This window comes from Harmonia axyridis, chromosome 1 (genome assembly GCF_914767665.1).
Source record: "Harmonia axyridis chromosome 1, icHarAxyr1.1, whole genome shotgun sequence".
In the NCBI taxonomy this organism is placed as follows: domain Eukaryota; kingdom Metazoa; phylum Arthropoda; class Insecta; order Coleoptera; family Coccinellidae; genus Harmonia; species Harmonia axyridis.
In genome coordinates, this window is record NC_059501.1 from 8,732,426 (window position 1) to 8,751,517 (window position 19,092).

Consider the following 19,092-nt stretch of genomic DNA (forward strand, 5'->3'; position numbering starts at 1 on the left):
TATTAGGAATCATCAGTACCGCATCAGCCGTTTTATTTATTGGAGAATGTATATTTGAAATGAAAGAAACGCAGACGTGAAGGCATTTTTGCGCACTTTTTCAATCTGTCAATTTTTTGACGAGATTTCGCCGGAACCTACAAATCGTTGATTCATATAAATATTTCTATTTCAATATTTTTAAATAAGTCTTTGGAACACTGGTCGGAAGGCAAATCATGTAGGACTTATAATAAAGCATTTTTGGCACGAAATCAAGAATACCATAGAGTAATAAACATAGATGGAGGGAGTATACACAATTTTTACATGTCCCCAACATGGTTAGATTACGTTGCTGGATTGTGATATATTTTCAAATCCACAATTTTACTATATCGTTATGAATGTATTTTATTATTTATTTGAATTAAATATATTCATTTGAGTGATTAGATATTGAAATTTGAATATTTGGAATCCGATATTTTTCCTAATTGTCGAAATTATAATAAGCAGAATATTTATTATTTTCTGTATCTACCTGCTGAAATCCTAGGTTCGGCAACTTTTGCTCTCCTAGTGTCATCAGTTGTTTCAAGTCGTTTGGCGCGCTTGAAGTTTGTTTCCTGAATTTCTGATATATTTAGGTATTTATTACAATATATTTTGAGTTGATATGAAACGTTGATTCACTATGAGACATAAGAAGTGCGTTCTTTGTGGAGAAACTCGCGAATTGAGTAAAATATCGTATTACTGATATGTTTTCATTCCCGCGCGATTCATGTCAAATTTGATAGCTCATCTTGCGGACAAAATTTGCTTACTGAAAATGAAATATGCTCCCTCTATCTATGTTTATTATTCTGAGATGAATACCTATGATGAAAAATTTGCATTCAAAGCTGTATATTTCGAATTAAACCGATCTTATTCTGAAGATGTAATAACAATAAAAATTTCGCATTTTTATATATTCTTGCATCTTGGCATTTCTCCTAGGCTCCAGCAGATAATCAAAATATTAGGTAACGTGTTTCCTCGTGAAGAATTGGTCGTTGTGAATAAACATACTAATCTTTCACCTCACTGCAGAGCTTAACTTCACTCTAATGAACAGAATTCTACACCTGTCATATCAATTCAGCGTTAAACCTACAGAAACCGCTCAACGCCAATTTCAAGTTTTCACGTTTCGACCATCCAACCAACCCATATTTTTCCACATCAAGAGTTCGAACTAATTCGCAATTTCGTAGTCCGTTTATGAGTGGAATTATTGCAAATATACACGTATGTTTACTTTGTACATATCAGATGAGTTCCTAGTTGGGAACTCCAATTAAAACTAATTAGGAGAACCGTTCATTATTAAATTTCAATTTATGGCGGTAACTAGGTTCGGACAACGTTCCGCAGTTTGTTGTTTGTAATATAGTTGCGAATATATCGGAGTTGATGAAAATGTTATTATGGAGTGAATTTGTTAGAGGGCATCGACAGCCCGTAGTATGAACTATTTAGTGCAATATGGCGAAGAGGACTATTTTTTCTTCGAAAATAGGCCCAATTCATGCAATTTTGCCATTGTTTTTATTGATTTGTGACACGGTGCATTGTCTCGATGAAACAGCACCTTTTTTTTTCTCAAATGGGGCCGTTTTTGAACGATTCCATTCTAATCGATCCAATAGCGCTATATAATAATCGCAATTGATGGTCTTACCCTTTTGGTAATCAATGAATATTATACCTTGCACATCCCAGAATACTAATGCTATAACCTTGCCTGCTGACTATTGTGTTTTTCCTCGCTTTGGATTCGGTTCATTCGGTGCAGACCACTCAGTTGACTGTCGATAGGACTCCGGAGTGAAATGATGGAGTCATGTGTCATCCATTGTCACATATCGACGCAAAAATTCAGGTTTATTGCACTTAAACAACTTCAAACACTGCTTAGAATCATTAACACGTTGTTGCTTTTGATCGATTGTGAGCTCGCGCGGCACCCATTTTGCACACAACTTTCTCATGTACAAATATTCGTGAATGATATGATATACACGTTCAGATGATATCTTCACAATGTCTGCTATCTCGATCAATTTCACTTTACGGTCTTTCAAAATAATTTTGTGACCTTTTTTGATTTTTTCGTAGGTGACAGCCTCTTTTGGGCGTCCACTGCATTCGCAGTCTTCGGTGCTCATTTCACCAAGTTTAAACTCAGCATACCAATCAATGATGGTTGATTTTCCTGATGCAGACCCCGGAAACTCTTCATCAAGCAAAGATTTTTCTTCAACTGCATTTTTTCCCGTCGAAAAGCAATATTTTACCAGCACATGAAACTCTTTTTTTCCTTTTTTTCAAATAACAAAAGTAGCTACACTCACTAACTAATAGTCGGACTGCTGTCAAATTTTGACACGTATCTTTTGAAGGTTGGTACTAACTAAATATCATATGGATTTAATACCGTCATCTGTGCATCAGACCAGGGACTTTTCAATTGGCCTAATACTAGTGTGCGTTTACAAAACTTTGATGAACTGATCAAGTTGTTGATTGTAGTTTGATATCATTATGGATTCTGGAATGATCAGATAATGAAATTATATAATCGTAAAAGTCATCAAAATAAAAACTGTGGAACACTAGTAAACTTGAAACGACATTCCATCTGTATAACTAAACAACAAAATACACGGTTATAGCACTCTAACAGCAAACTATGAGAATTACTGATTTCAAATGGATAAAAGTTAAAATTGGTCGACTCAACAGAAGCTAGTGGCACGTTGCGTCGCTTGAGTTCAGGCAAATACTAATGCGCAGAAATCTCAATAGCGTCAATCTTCACTAGAGAGGATGATATATTGATATTCAATGTCGAACTAATATAAATGTCTAAATTTCAACTGAATGCAAATAAAATCATATCGTATCATCACCATAATCATAATCGAGCCATCCTTATCCTGTAATACATTTGAAGGCTTTCAGGATACTGTTATCGATATTTCAAAGCATTTTTTCATTGAAATGGCCTTGTTCTAGTTATCCCTGAAAAAATACATGTGACACACGTTTATCAGCATTCAGCAGATTTCCTCGGATACAGAGATCGCCAACGTCACCATGGGCCTCGTGAGGGGGATTAGATCAAACAAGAATCTCATTAAAATGGTAATAAACTCCCTGGCGCGCTTCTATGAGACATTCTTCGACATGGGGTGGCGTCCAGCCACTGTGAATGAAAACGGGGACGGATCTCGGTGATGCTGATACATGGACCGACGACCGTTCGGTACATCCATCAAATCTGACGTTAAAAACAAGTAAAACTAAAACTGCGTGTGATTAAGCAGGAGTCGCCCTCTTAATTAGAAACAAGGTTTTTGGGGGGTGCAGGAATGGGGTGGGGGAAGGTCTGATTCCTGCGATGTATGATTCCAATTATAGGGCGAGTGGTTTTCCACAATGGTGTAGCAGATGTTGAGCCGTTTATGTTGGATGTTTCCTCTCGAAGCGTTGGTTGATGCCCTTGTTAGTGTTCGTGTATTTTGGTTTATTTTTATTTTCAATAGTCAACCTTTGAGATCGTTCCAAACACAAAATCTATTCAAGTGTAATTTATAAAGGGTTTTTCAATAACAGGTTTCATTTTGGTATTTAAAGAAAACGAGTAAATGTCATGGGAAATGGATGGATGTTAATTTTATCATGAAGAGGGGTATGCCTTCAACGATGGAGAATAATATCAGCCATTTGGCATAGCATGGCGGCTATTTAACCGCCATGATTACTGTTGCAGCACCATATCCTGTCCATGAAATTTTACATAATAAATTTGGACATTGGCGGCTGTATGTTCTCGATAACTCCACCAAAGCAAAGTTCAAGGTCTTGGATCGATTGTTGAGCATTAGCATAGACCTTATCTTTCACGTTAGCCCAAAAAAGTCTAAAGGTTTTAAATCACAATACCTCGGTGGCCAATTATGATAACTTTTTCTGGAAGTAAGACGGCCAGAAAACTTGTCTTGAAAAATTGCAATCTTCCATTTCTGGTCATAACAAATCATTGAATGTAGCTAGGTAGTGCTTTCCAAGATCGACGAGGATTCGACAAACCTAGGTTTTCGTCAATACTACAGGCTACATCAGCGATATTGTTAGTTGTTCTTCAGCGAGGCACATGGTTCCAATTCTTCATATCACTAAAAGTTCCAACAGCTCAAATTTTTCACCAGTAACACTATTGCCGGTCGAGAAGGTGCTTCAGGACGACCCAAAAGTGCTTTAATTTTGCAAACAAAGACTGCAAAATTTTCATCATTCTGTAACACAATTTCAATGCTTTGTTGAAGAGTATGTCTTCCATTTTCAGTAATGGCGTTTCCTTTTGAATAACTGTCGTCTTTTGAGATTTGACTGGGAACCTCTTATTGCAAAACCCTGTACAAGTTACCACTAGATATTGAAAAAGAAAGTACAGAATATCCTTTCCTGTTTCCCCAAAATCATGCTAAGATGTTGATCCATCTTAGATCGAGTTATATAAGGCCATATGATTTCCTGAATAACTCCAATTCATGCCAAGAACGTTATTTGCTAGTTGTATCTTGGTTTCCTTGGATACGCATCCTAATAATCCATTCAAAAAGTCATCTAAGCGAAGTAATATCAATTGAAGTGATTCCAACGATGAGAAGAGTCTTATTTTCTACATTTAGCAATTATTATGAGCTTAACTTATATACGATAACATCAAAACTACTTTGATGGACGGACGACAATTCAATCGCAATAAAAAAGAACTTGTGATTTTTCCACTTATACAAATGAAATTATTTCTTCAAACGATTGTTCCATTTTAGTACAATGTCTAATGAGAAAATCATCACACGAAATCACTATAAATAAATAGGTTATGAGCCCAGTACATCAATCTCAGTTAAATCTAATTGGAGTTAATGAGTATTTTTGAAATAAAATACAAAAAACGACTTTCACATTCAAGAACCGAACTCACTCTGAAAAGTGTTTTTGTTTACCAACGAACAGAATTAAATCGAAATAAAGGGCAAAAGTCATCAATACTGTCCAAATAATTCCTGATCCTTTTTTGACGGAATGTGTATAAACATAATACAAAAAATAATGGAAGTATTATTTATAAAATCGTTCTTATTCCGCTCTAAAAAAGACTTTTATTGCCACACATTACGCGATAAAATGTTTCGAATGAGTTCTTCGAACACATCAAAAACATTCTGTTCGGTCGTTACCTAGGGAAGCATCTGTCGCCCGAACTCCTCATTCCACCTTCGGCGTACAATCAACGAATGATTACAAAAGATAACAATCAGAATCACATCATCCGTAAGAACAACTCTCCCCTTTGTGGGTTCCCTTAATAACATCGATAATAATCCTTTTCCCGGCTTCGAAGTCGGTAGCCCCATAATTGGGTTAATAAAGAACACAGAATGTCCTCCATTGTCCCGTAATGAGCAACAAAATATGCGTGAATCACCGAGGCCTGTCCCAACACTGGTAGGGCTATGAAGTTCTCATGTACTACAATGGTTTTTTTTGTATCAATAAATTTTTTTCTGGTCCGACCCAGATCGGGACTGGTGACGTGAAAAAGGTGTACTGGACAGGAAAGCAACGTTGAAGCCATCAAAAACTTAAAGACCACCCGGTACAATAAGGGGAGGCAGGTCCGGCTCTCAAGGATTGGGTTCTACTAATTTATGGATAATTCGCCAGCTGCCTTGTATACGATAACTCTTGAATGACATTTTCTGATGAAATTTTCAGGTTTGATTCAAGATTAAAATATCTCTAGAGAAATTGAAACGTCGAATTTTCATTTCTTATTTAGGTACTTTTTTTCACTGTAACTATCCATATAATGCATTCCCCTTGAATTATGTTCAGATTTCCAGTTTAAATTCTATAAAGTTATCTGATGATGCTTACTATTGATCGGTGAAACATTTCAATTTGCAAAAAATAACCATACATACGATTATCGCAATACCTCCTTCATATTCAACTTATGATTCCAAGAACCATAAATAATATATTATTCAACAAGCGGTAATGTAGATCATAACTCACGCAGATGAAGTTTGCAGACGAGGCGCAGACGAGTGCTGTGATTCATCATGTGAGTTATGACCATTACTGCAAGTTGAATACTATACTTTATCTACGACTATAACAATTCTAAAATAATTAAAAAAATTTAAATAAAATAGAAGAATTGAAAAGGAACTTCATTGACGATCCTCAAAATTACATATAATCGTTAAAATTATAAAAGTGACAGTCCTCCCCTCAATAACAAATTATGGAATGTTCCTTTTCGGCCAATCGAATAGAAGTATAGAAGCACGGATCCATCTTTTCAGATTCATTATACTTAGTGAGTTATAGCAGTGAGTTATTATAACTCACGTTGTTTGTCAATAGATACGATTAATTGCTCAAAAGCAGTTGAATGATGAATACATAATTCAATATGGGAGCAGATAAAAAAATTTAAACAATTCTTTCTTATTTATTGTATTCAAATACCCATTTATGCAACTAACTTAATATATGTATACCTATAATAAGAATAATTCGAACAGTGTAAAAGGAAGTTCTTATATTCAATAGATCTGAGCCAACCCTGTCCGATCAAAACGATAAAGAATGTGGCTACGACTTCCCTGAACCTATTCATGCATACTATAGCTCGGATATCTACATGATAAGTTGTGTACTCTTCAGTAAAAAAAAAACAACAGCGATTATATTCTGATACTTGTCAACCCTTCAATCATAATCAGATTTAGAATTACATAGCGTATCGTGTTCTAGAATTCAACTATCCCAGTTATTCAATCTCATGTTACTCTGTTTGTTTGTTCGTTAATCTTTATCTGATGGATGCCTATTACTTTACGATAGAAGAAATTTGAATCGATATAGAGCAAGAGGAATGAAATGTCTACATTTTATCGGCTGTTTGTTATAGTAAAGAAAGGAAAACATATTAGGCCAATTGAAAAGTCCCCGGTCTGATGCAAAGATGGCGGTGCTAGTATTAAATCCATACAATATTTAGTTAGTACCAACCTTCAAACGATACGTGCCAAAATTTGACAGCAGTCCGACCATTAGTTTGTGAGATATTGCGTTGTGAGTCTAGCTACTTTTGTTATTTGAAAAAAAATGAAAAAAAAGGATTTCGTATGCTGATAAAATATTGCTTTTTGAAGTAAAAGAATACAGTTGTGCAAAATATTGGCTTGATGAAGAGTTTCCGGGGTCTGCACCAGGAAAATCAACCATCATTGATTGGTATGCTAATTTCAAACGTGGCGAAATGAGCACCGAAGACGGCAAACGCAGTGGACGCCCAAAAGAGGCTGTCACCGACGAAAAAAATCAAAATAGTTCACAAAATTATTTTGAATGACCGTAAAGTGAAATTGATTGAGAAAGCAGACATTGTGAAGATATCATCTGAACGTGTACATAATATCATTCACGAATATTTGTGCATGAGAAAGCTGTGTGCAAAATGGGTGCCACGCGAGCTCACAATCAAAAGCAACAACGTGTTAATGATTCTGAGCAGTGTTTGGAGCTGTTCAAGTGCAATAAACCAGAATTTTTGCGTCGATATGTGACAATGGATGAAATATGGCTCAATCACTTCACTCCGGTGTCCAATCGACAGTCAGCTGAGTAGACTATACACGATGAACCGAATCCAGAGTGAGGAAAACGACAACAGTCAGCTGGCAAGATTATGACATCAGTACTGGGGTGCGCAAGGTATAATATTCATTGATTACCTCATAAAGGCCCAGATCATCAACAGCGATTATAATAGTGTTATGAAATCGTTAAAAAACGGCCCCGTTCGAAGAAAAAAAATTTGCTGCTTCGCAATGCAATGCGCCGTATCACAAATCAATGAAAACAATGGCAAAATTGAATGACTTTGGCTTCGAATTGGTTCTGTATCCACCGTATTCGCCAGATCTGGCCCCCAGCGACTTTTTGCTGTTTTTAGACCTCAAAGGAATGCTCGCTGGAAAGAAATTTAGCGCCAATGAAAAAGTAATCGTCGAAACTGAGGCCTATTTTGAAGCGAAAGACAAATTGTACTACAACAATGGTATTGAAAAGTTGGAAGATCGCTAAAATCGCTGTATGGTAAACCGGGGACTTTTGGATAGGCCTGTTACCGACAAATTCGAGAGCAAAAGTGTTCGAAAATACATTTACAACCAAATGATAGCAAAGCATTTCCTACCTTCTGTAGACACCGATTCGTAAAATGCTTGAATTTTATATCAGAATATCATTCCTCGAAGAAACCGCCTCAAGGCTTCATTTAATTTACCGAACATGTCAAAGTTTCCTAGGAAAACAATGCTATTAAAGTCCCATTTAACCTCCGCGATCGAAATCATAAATGAGTCGATTATTTATGAGTAACCCCAGGTACGCCATTCCTGTCGTCTCCTAAATATCACGACATTAATAACATTTCGGAATCTCAAACGTGAAAAATATCTACGTCCGTAATAACCGTCATTATATCCGGAATTTATAAGCGCACAATAAAAGTTCGAAACGTCGTTTTTCGAACGCAACAGCAGAACGGGTACTTCTTCCTTTTATGGTTGAATCGTCTTGAAGAGATCAGAGGAACACCCGTGAGTTTTTCGAAATGAATGAGGATGGTAGTTGGCTGATTATGGTTGTATGGAGTGTTTTAGAGTCGTTAGATTTCATTAGGAACGTTTTATGACCGGCATTATGATTCCGATGAGAGTTCTCTTACGGAATATTTATGAGTTGGCTGTGTTTACTCTGAGAAGAAATTGAAATTTCGAATGTAATACGTTAGGCAATTTTAATCCCATTAATCTGGGCTTATGAATGTTTGATTGATTATACTTCAACAACTAGAAGAGTTTCGACTGAATTCTAGGTCGATATGATACCTGAAATAGGTTTCAAATGAATTGGCTGAACCTATGTAGAAATTCAAAGATTTTGACTAGTTTATCAGCAATGTTATTTATAAGATATGTAACATTTTCAGGTATGACCCTACATAACAGGCCAATTGAAAAGTCCCCGGTCTACCATAATAATCTCATTTCTTTTCTTTGGCAAAATTCGATTTTATTACCCAACATAGTTGCCTTCGAGGGCGATACAGCGATTATAGCGATTTTCCAACTTTTCGATAGCATTTTTGTAGTACGATTTGCCTTACGCTTCGAAATATGCCACAGCTTTGGCGATAATTTCTTCATTGGCGCTGAATTTCTTTCCAGCGAGAATTCTTTTGAGGCTTGAGAACAGGAAAAAGTCACTGGGGGCCAGATGTGGCGAATACAGTGAATGCAGAAGCAATTCGAAGCCCAATTCATGTAATTTTTCCATTGTTTCCATTGATTTGTGACACGGCGCATTGTCTCGATGAAACAGCGCCTTTTTTCCTTCAGATGGGTCCGTTTTTGAACGATTTCATCCTTTAAACGATCCAATAACGCTATATTATAATCGCTGTTGGTGGTCTGGCCCTTTTGGAGGTAATCGATGAATATAATACCTTGCGCATCCCAGAATACTGATGCCATAACCTTGCCAGCTGTCTGTTGTGTTTTTCCTCGCTTTGGATTCGCTTCATCGTGTGCAGTCTACTCAGCTGACTGTCGATTGGACTCCGGAGTGAAATGATGGAGCCATGTTCCATCCATTGTCAAATATCGATGCAAAAATTCAGGTTTATTGTACTTAAAAGCTTCAAACACTCCTCAGAATTATTAACACGTTGTTGCTTTTGATTGTGAGCTCGCGTGGCACCGATTTTGCACACAGCTTTCTCATGTACAAATTTTCGTGAATGAAATGATGTACACGATTAGATGATATCTTCACAATGTCTGCTATATCGATCAACTTCACTTTATGGTCATTCAAAATTATTTTATGAACTTTTTGATTTTTTTCTATTTTTTCTTCGGTGACAGCCTCTTTTCGGCGTCCACTGCGTTCGCCGTCTTCGGTGCTCATTTCACCACGTTCGAACTCAATATACCAATCAATGACAGTTAATTTTCCTGGTGAAGACTCCGGAAACTCTTCATCAAGCCAAGATTTGCTTCAACTGTAATTTCCCTTCAAAAAGCAATATTTTATCAACACACCAAATTCTTTTTTTTTTCATCTTTTCTCAAATAACAAAAGTAGCTACACTCACAACGCAACATCTCACAAACTAATGGTGCTGTCAAATTTTGACACGTCTTGTTTGAAAGGTTGGTACTAACTGAAAATCATATGGATTTAATACTTGCACCGCCATCTGTGCATCAGACCAGGGAGTTTTCAAATGGCCTAATACCTAAGATTTCCCATAGGAATTATGAAATATGAAATAATTATATTGGCAAAACTGCTTCAACAACATTGTTGAATTGTTTTATCAATAGTTGTCCCAGAAAACATTAATGCTGTGCAAAAACTGATAAAGGAAGATCGTCTTGTAACATACGGTGAGATAATAAATATAGGCACGTTTGCAACCCATGAAGATAGTACACCAACTTTACAGAGCGAATGAACAATAATCCTCATTCAACTGCCTCTTTAACGCCCTCTACAGGGTTGAAACTGAACATAGAGGAAGGAAACGTCAAACTATAACACTGTTTTTGAATACAATCGACTACAGTAAATAGGCAAAATTCATCATTAACTATTATGTTGCAACTTCCACACACAATTTACGACCGGTGCATTAACAAGCAACATTCGCAATCTTGGCTACATCTCGTCGATCCATTTAAATCCCTTCTAAAACACAATATGAAAGTGCATCTCGACACTATCTCCAACACCCAGGACAATATCTAGCCCATATTCCTTTCTCCTTTCATTGATTTATCTCCGCTTTATGTGTCTGTATATCAAGAGAGCAAAGACTAGATTCCAGCGGTAGGAGGATACAACACTAACCTTTGCTCGGGTCGTTATCTGGTTTTTATCATCCTCCACCATTAACCATTCAGATTCTGGTACTGCATGTTCGCCACTCGATTATATTGCAAATGGCAATTTATATGTTTCTGGTTCTGGAAGGTTTATCGCGATACTTGGTCTCGAAATGGGCGGTATTTGAATACGTGGGACAATTCCTTTTAATGGTTTGCATTCACCGGATTGATAATGGGTAGTTGAGTGAAAATAGCCATCCTATCTATGAGGATGAATTATGGACGTGTAAATAAAGTTACGGTTCTTCGTTGGTTTCGGATGAGTTTTGAATTTTGATGATTCGTCAATCAAATTATGCTCGATTTTGCATAAGAGTTCAGGATATTGAACTCGTCACAATATTTTCAAAATTTACATCAATCTATTTTAAGTAATGATTATTTCACTCCATCTTTTCGGGCGAAATACAAAGTCTCTATATTTGATTGTAACATCGCAGTTGAGTTTCGATGATTCTTCTTGTGCCGCTTCTCAGAAATACTGTTTCTCCTTTGAACCACAGAATGAGATCTGAAAATACATCCATGCGCCCTTTAGCTGTCGTACAGTACAGAGCATTAACACCAACATTAGAGAGAAAAAGATTAAGCCACATTACCAAAAGCGATAGGATCATGATGTTTGAATTTCAACTAATGATAAGAGAAGCCAAATCACGTGATTTAAAAGGGTGCAATGATTCAATGATCGATTGGTTCAATGTGTTCAACCAATCTAAACATTGGTTGGTTGAGCCCTGGGTCATAAGGTGTAAACATTGTACCTCTCACTTTTCTGTTATTGTCGATTTCTCTCTCTATGCTTTATTTATTTATTATTAGATCATTCAATGGGCTCATGATAAACATAACCGCACTTTCTTAGTAGTTCACATTTTGCATGTCAAACCAATTGAATTATTTATACAATTGTCAAGACTGTCAATTCAAAATGCTATGATTTGCTAGTGATGAGCGGCAAATAATACTTCAAATGGAACTGCGATGTTACAGTGGTCTATGAAAACCCTGTATTTTGAAAATCGTGTAACTTTCTTTTGTCGAAATTTGTTTCTGTGCTTTTATCATGTCAAGATGATGTGAGTATTCCATGATGCGATCTAGCCGTTCTTGTGATAACTTTGGAAACATTCTAGTCCTAAACCTTTGAGACCTATTTTATTACACGTAAATAATACAAGGTAATACAAACCCGAAATTTCAGCTTTGTAGGATTCCAAGTAGGTATCGAAGTGATTAATGTTTAATTGATTTTATGTTTTGAACAAAAAAAGAAATAAATCATTCAATTACACGAAAACCGCTGAAATTAGGGAGAAGGAAGTTATACATACAACAGTGCACCAACTGCAACAGTGCAATTGTCGCAGGGCTGTTTTGCTTCCTACAATGCAATTATCGCTGTGATTTTCGATAATTGTTCTCCATATACATAGAATTTTTGACAGGAGGGAAATATTCAATAAAATCGTACCTTCGGTTTTCCGTAAAAGTTCAGGGTACCATCGACTGTGGCTCATCCTGTATAGATAGTTCTATGTTGTCTAAAAGGCGAAGTAATGAACGATTGCTGCTGTCTCAACGTCAGTGCATTCCTCATTTCGTTCGATCTCGAAGCCTCAATGAAGTCCGCAATAAATTCAAGATTCAAAATAGTTCGAATGAAATCGACCTGAAGAAAAACGGAAACATTGTGAAATTTCATCTTGATTCTTGAACAGATCTAAGATTTGATACCAGTTCAAGACCTCCCACCGTTTCTTGGCACATCGAGAGATTTATACCTTCATTCAATCGAAAACCACGGGGACATCTGACGCATATTCTCATCATTATTCAAATGGCGCGCTCTTTCATCTGTCCAAAAACGGAACACGATAAATAACGCCTTGGCACACTTCTCGCCAACGCCTAAACAATCGATCATTCTGACTCCTTCCGGACGCGGAGAGAAGAAAAACGGCCGGCCGAATCCGAGTGGAATTTTATTCAATTAATTTTAATTGTTTCATTAAATTAGTGAAGTGCACTCGCGGAAAGTCGATCTCTCCACGTTTTGTTTTGGTTACCGGAATCGAACAAACAAACGTTAAATGAAGCTATATTTCTTTTCGGCTTGCAGCCCGCTGCGAGTCAGGAAAAACAAATTGAATAAACGCCAAGTTAATTAACTTTAATTGGGCGCGAATTTCTGGAATCGCGTAGCTTCGGTCGGGACGTTTGAAAAAAAATTGTTTACGATCTTCTACGTCCTGTTTTTTGTAACGTTGTAAGGCCCGAAGATGAATGTCGCTTTAGATTCGTTAATTGTGATGGAAAAAACATTCCAAATTCCGCACAATGATTTATTGTCTCAATATTCAAGAATGTTCAAGAAAATTAATAGTAAATAAAGGGTTTTGCAATAAGAGGTTTCATCTTGAATAGCACACTTCTTTCAACGTTTGTAAATTAAAAACAGGATTCAACAACGCATTGAAAATTTTCAAATTCATTACGAAAATTGTGAAAACTTCGCAATAATAAAGGAATTTTGGGTCGTAGTAAAGCTCCTTCTTGGCGGTAATAGTGCAACTGGTTGAACAAAATTAAAATTATCACAAAATTTGCGTCAATTGACTCAACGGCCAAAAAAATTATGATACATACAACTATGTCATATGTAACAATAATCAAAAAAAAGAAAACGAAACAAACATAATTATTCAATCAACTTTGAATCTGGGAGAATTCGGGACCACTCTGGAATACTTATTTTCGGAGGAGAAAGTATTGGTTTTTCGATAAAAAAAAATAGCCAAAAGATTATTTGGACTTTGACTTGCCTTTTTCCCGCGGTGCTAGGTTGATATAGTTAAAAGCCCTGCCTATACCTAGTTTGCCTTAACTCCCTTTTATTCAATTCACACGAGGCGTGTAATAATGTGATAAATTTCCAATTTATCACATTACTCCCTCCTCCGAAAAAGTTATGGCATCGGTTTCCTATAGCTTTTCCCTTACTTCCAATCACATTAGTAAAGTATTCCTTTTACTCCAGTATAAACAGTATAAACCTATTTTATTGACGTGAAGAATCGAAACTGTATGGGTCGCTCAAGAAAACATTTAAATATTGCAGCTGTAGCCTGTAGGGTTGACGAAAACCCTAGTGTTTCGATTCCACAAATGACACCGTATTTTGCATAACGACTAAGGTTTCAACATTTATTTCAAACAAGACGGTGCTAAGTGCCGATCAAGCAACGAAACAATAACAATTTTGCAAAATAAGTCTACTGGCCGTATTATTTTTCGTAGAAATGATCACAATTGTCTTCCGATATCTTGTGATTTAACATCTTCAGACTTTTTTTTTGGGTGAAAGATGAGATCTATGCCTATGATCTACAATCGATTCAAGACCCTAAATATGAAATTCGTGAAGTTATCGACGACATGCAACTGCAAATGTCCGAATTGGTCATGACAAATTTCATAGAGAGGATGTTGTGTTGCAACCGTAGTCGTGGCGGTCATTTAGCTGGTATAGTTTTCCATTGTTAATGGCATACATTTCTCTTCAAAAGGAAGAAAACATTCATTGATTTCTCTCAAAATACACTCGTTTTTTTTTCATTATCGAAATGTAACCACTCTTAACAATTTTTTGTGAAATATATAATTATGATTTCATCCCTAATTGACGTATATGCTAAAGTTTGTATTTTTCTTTCAGGTGAGTACGATAAGATGCGACAGCAGACTAGTATGAAAGGAGGATAGTAAGTTTTTTCATCATTATGGATCATAACACAAATCGAACTACAGGTTGAAGCTCTACACAAAGTTCATTACAGGATTTAATCAAATATTATGCTGATTTCTTAAACTCAGTCTCCCCTCTAACATAGCATTTATAGGTACTATTTTATAAGTAATAATCACACGTTGAAACGGTATGATCATCTCGTCAAATTTCAGTTCATAGATCATAACGTAATAACCTGTTCTGGTAGCAACCATATATTATGGTTTCGAATGAATTCACAGTGAAATTAAATTGTAAATATTGCCCTTTCCACTTCAACTTACAGATAAAATATAGAGTGATAGTAGTGAGCTAATTTCACTACGATAGATATATTCAGTTAATCGTAGGTGAAAATAATAGGCTTTGAAGTTCTCCTGATGAACTATCGCCATCGCCACCATTAGCTGAAACTCAATGAGTTAGAAGTGGTTTTACATGATTATCTTTTTCAATATCAAGATATAATATTTATTGTCTATAGATTTTATATGGTTGATTTTTTCGATCCTCAAAATAAATCACGAATAGGATCATCATCGACGGTAACTAAGGAAGGTTTTTATCAAACCCGAAATGGCGCAATCAATCTGTCAAGCCAGTTCTCAAAAACTCTCCTGCATACCGACCGTTTACCGTCAGAGAAGAATCATTAAATTTAATGATAATATCCGTACAAGAAGTCGATAACGGAAACATCAATCCCCTAGGACTGGTTCTCGACTCCCGCACATAAAAACAATCGAATTAAAAGGAACAAACACATAGGTGTATGCAAACTGGAGTGACCGCGATGAAAAACGACAAGATAAAGCCAGCTCATGTATGTAATAACGACGGATAGGTTCATGGTCCGATGGACACAATGAAGAATCGGTTGACAGTTATAATGGGAACACGACAACAAAGTCTGAAATGAAATGGCGTATCGGGCGGCAAATTAAGTATGAAAGATGAAGGAGTCGAGATTTGTATGGCCCCTCCTTGCTTGTTTCGCTGAATGCTTATCAATTAAGCGGTGTGACTCATGGAGCGGTTATATATCGTCGAGATCGCCGGTGGATGTTACTTGCCAGCCAAATTGGTCGTGGTTTTTCATTTTCTATTTTTTTGATATTTTTCTCATTTATTTCCTTATTATGTCTTCTATATGAGAGTCGTATTTCCTACTATCAGACAAAAAACTCTTACATATCCACCTTCAACTAGGGATTCACGGCTTGGCTTGAACTTGACTTGATTTTAAGTCAACTTATTGTATAAAAGAACCGAAAATATCAACTTTTTTCAAATAGAAACATAAATTGAATCACTATAAATAAAAAAAAAATTATAAGAAAATTAAATTAAAGGCTAAAGGCTTTGTTTGATTTCGTAATTTTCCATCCAGGATTTAAGACACATGAAGCATCTTTTAGATTTGTCGCCTAACCTATTGCGGGTTCTTGTCACTGTAAGAACAGCTCTGGGAAATTGTCTTTCAACGGGAGCTGGAGATGCTGGCGTGATAAAAAATTCTTGGCCATTTTGGCCAAGTTTGCATAGATTTCATAGAAATGTGAGGAAACTACTAATAAAGTCACACTGGCGAATGCTTCAGTCTCTCGGCGCTCGAGGAATCCCTTCGTCGAAACACGCACGATATTGCATATCAAGCTCAAGTAATATCAAGTAGCTTGATATTAAGTCAAGCAATAAACGTCTAAAATCAAGCCAAGTCAAGCTCAAGCATGTAATTTTTCACCAGATTGATTTTCAAGTCAAGTATTTGTTTAAAATGTCAAGCTTCTTGGCTTGATGATTCCCAACCTTCAACTCACTGTAGCTGAATATTGTAGCTGTTATTTTTCCTGAATATACACCAAAAATCAATTCCCAAATTGTAGTAAAAATGTCCATCGTAACTTTTAGATGTAACCATCTCTAAAGTCTATATGTTACCATGAACGTAAGAAGTAGCTTAGTTCTCAATGGTTCGGAACGAAATTTCCATATTGTTCTTCATTGAAGATTTTCTCTCAGAAAACCATAGGTGTGCCAAAAAATTAAAAACACCCGAATAATGATTCATTTTGGTAGAATGGGAAACGGATCAAAAATCAAACAAATAATATCTATCTCCGCTACGATTCTCGAATAATGAAATATTAGGTAAAACTAGAGTCGACTTGCATGACATACCTCTATAAGCCATACAACAGAACGCAACTAAAAACTATAAAAATTAGAAAACATACAAAATGCGTTTTTAATAAGTGCAACTTAGGTTTAGAATGCCCATTTCGTTTTTTTTCGGTCAAATCTCTATACACGCTACTATCAACACAGCAAGCGCAGAAAAAATTAATGAAATTGAATTTGGATGCAGTCCAACAAGCTTACGTGAGAACTATGTACTTTAAAACAATCTTGCCCCTTGTATCTCGAGTTAATTCTCACTTGTCGGCCCATGATCAAACACAGGGAGAATGAGCTGCGCTGGATATCTGACGTGGTTGGTTCATATTAAGTGGAAATGGATAAAGATTACATGTTGACAAAATAACAACAAAATGTTGCAAGAACCGTTGTAGCTGCTATTAGACTCCAGCTGCCACTGCTTAGTATAATGGCTTATGTAATGTTAGCACCGTTTTGAAAACTATAAAACAAGCCCTCTACCAAAATCTGAATAATCATTTATCAAACAGTCTTGCCATCCTTGTAATTCAATTAGACATACTTGAAGACAGGAAGCCGTTGAAGCATAATTTTTCCCATACAGAACTCATTTTATGACTGATGATCCGAAACTGTCTTCCAAATATCAAATTCCAAACTCAAAAAATCCCACCATAATTGAGAGCAGATGCTTCACGAACGCAGCATCGAGCAACTTCCCGACATACCAAACAATCACCACCCCGCGACATTCAAACCAGCCGGAGAAGTGTTATATCCAATTGCGCAACGATATTCGGGGTTGTAAAGGTATCGGATGCTCCAATCCATTTACAGCGCCAACGCCAACCCATCAGAACTCATAATAAATCACGTGACGGTCGGAAAATCCATTCCTAGAATAAACAACAAATCATTCTCCAATTTCGAGGGAATGAAGCCTTTCGATGTGTTGATTGATGACGTTTTACACTTGTTCGTTATTAATTCTGATCATGTGGAGTAATTGATACGGTTTGGTTTACCGAACAGTCAACGCCGATGAAGAGTTATAAATGACCACCGGACTATTTGCCTAATTGCTGTGAGTTGAACATGGCACGTTGTACACTGCCGAATGGTAGATTTATTGTGTTGAATTTTGGTGTGATAGAAAGCGAATTTGAGGAGATTAAAGGTTTTATCTTCGTGCTATGAAGAGCACTTACCCAAGCAGGATCCACCAATGCAACTGAATGCATCAAACACTTCACCAAAAAAGTCCCGGATCTAACCAGTAACACATTTTTCCTTGAAGATTTGACTTGAGTTGTCAACAGTCACTTGGCATGAACGTGGAGTGGGTAACCTAGTTGAAAAAAAAGTTTTTCAATTGTTGAATTCTCCACTTTTCTAAAATTGAATCGAGAAATCTAGGATGTGTGAAGACAATAGAAAGCTTTATCTCTTCAATAGTCTCAAAGGTTTATCTTTGAAAGAATGATCCGATTATTGCTTTAGAAAGTTTAAGTGGAATGGACCATAGCGAAACTGCCCAAAACCAAAATATTTCAACTTTATTCGATATATCAACAAATAAGATATAGTCTTATACATATTACCTTTTCACTGATTAAGGTTACTAAAATTCTGCATTTCTCTAATTCAAGCTGAATAGCTTGGATAGTTCTTTATAAAATTATCTGATTGTAAGAGGAGGATCTTCAATCAAATTATCAAAAGCGACAAAATCTCGATGATATAGATAATTTTTCGGTGTTGATACTATCATGAGTCTTTCCTGATGGTGTCATATCCCATCTATATGATGAATTTGGAATTCGGGCTATAGACATTGAATACTGAAATGATTTGCTCATATTTAGCTACCGAGAATTTCATCAAGAGTACCCAAGTCATAGCACTACCCTGATGGTTGATCTGTGAGCTGATTAAATCTGTGGCCAAAGTAGATCTATAGCCTAGGTAGATATATCCGCTCTCTACAAGGTAGATCTATTTGCTTACTATTAATCCGATTAATAACTCAGTTACTTTCCTACTGAAATTGATGTAGCATTGAACGTT

At 36.3% G+C, this 19,092-nt stretch overlaps 1 protein-coding gene across 1 annotated transcript in view; it reads left to right on the forward strand.

Moving 5' to 3' along the window:
- LOC123671712 (protein slit) overlaps positions 1–19,092 on the forward strand; it is a 389,783-nt gene that overhangs the window by 294,961 nt on the left and 75,730 nt on the right. The window lies entirely within an intron of this gene.